This window comes from Schistocerca piceifrons, chromosome 3, assembly GCF_021461385.2.
Source record: "Schistocerca piceifrons isolate TAMUIC-IGC-003096 chromosome 3, iqSchPice1.1, whole genome shotgun sequence".
In the NCBI taxonomy this organism is placed as follows: Eukaryota; Metazoa; Arthropoda; class Insecta; order Orthoptera; family Acrididae; genus Schistocerca; species Schistocerca piceifrons.
Window position 1 is genome coordinate 537,667,348 of NC_060140.1, and position 1,246 is coordinate 537,668,593.

Genomic DNA, 1,246 nt, shown 5'->3' on the forward strand with positions numbered 1-1,246 from the left:
AGTCATGGAATGTCGACTCATCAGCAAATCTTTGTTTTTTGAACCGGGAGTCCAATATATTTGCTTGTGCAACCACTTCATTGCTGGAGATGACCTCAAATTGTTCTGACAAGCCTTTCAGCAAATTATTTATTAATGCATGTGTTTCTTCAGGATAATTTTTATTTTTGTCTTTAAAAGACTGTTGTTGCCATGCCATTAATCTTGCCTAAATCTTCATTTTTGACAGTGAGACTGTTTTCTCTGAGGACATCTCTTTGGTTACCTCATCGAAAACTTACAAAATTCTTATACATTGTAGAATTATGTCCCAGTCAGTGTCTTTCAAGTTTAAAGTAATCGACTTTCCACCCAAATTAGATAGGCAAGAAATGATAGGATCTTTATTCAATAGAAATTTTTCTAACATGTCGTAAGTAGAATTCCATCTCATGGCACGTCTTGTTTCAGTTTCAATTTATCTTTTTTCAAATTTTTTTGCACTTCAGCAAATTTGTTTAATGCAAAAGAACTCTTCCTGAAGTACATTACTGTCTTTTTTACCTCATAAACAATTTTCTTTATTGACTTGTGTATCGCGTGTTGCACAATGAGGTTTAATGTATGTGCAAAACATGGGATATGCAGGAGTTTCAGAAGCATGACAGCTGCTTTCATGTTTGATGCATTGTCTGTGATCAATGCAGTGACTTTAAAATTGATATTATATTTTGCAATAACAGCCTTTACCCAATTCGAAATATTTTCTGCGGTGTGTCTTTCTTTGAACTGTGAGCACTCTAGAAGGTATGACTTCAGCTGACTGTTCATATCGATGAAATGTGCCGTGACTGCATAGAAACTTATGTTATTTATACTTGTCCATCAGTCAGATGTAAGTCAAACTGCTTTTGCAGCGGCCTAATCATTTTTAATTTTTTCAAATAACTCATGATACTATCTGGGCATTAAAGAGTTTGATAATGTTTTTCGATTCGGTAAATTATAATTTGGGAAAAGCACAGACATAAATTTTTTATACTCTGCATCTTCAACTACAGAGAAAGGATGGTACTTTTTGCAAATCATTTTCAAAAGTTGTGTATCTAATGCCATACTTTTGTTTAATGTGATTGGCTTCATAATATTAACAAATCTACTTATGGGTTGTTGCAAATGATAAACAGTTGGAGTTGAGGGGGTCACAAAAGAAGATAAATCAGGACTTGGTCCAGAACCAGATGACACTGATGGGCTGGATACAGCT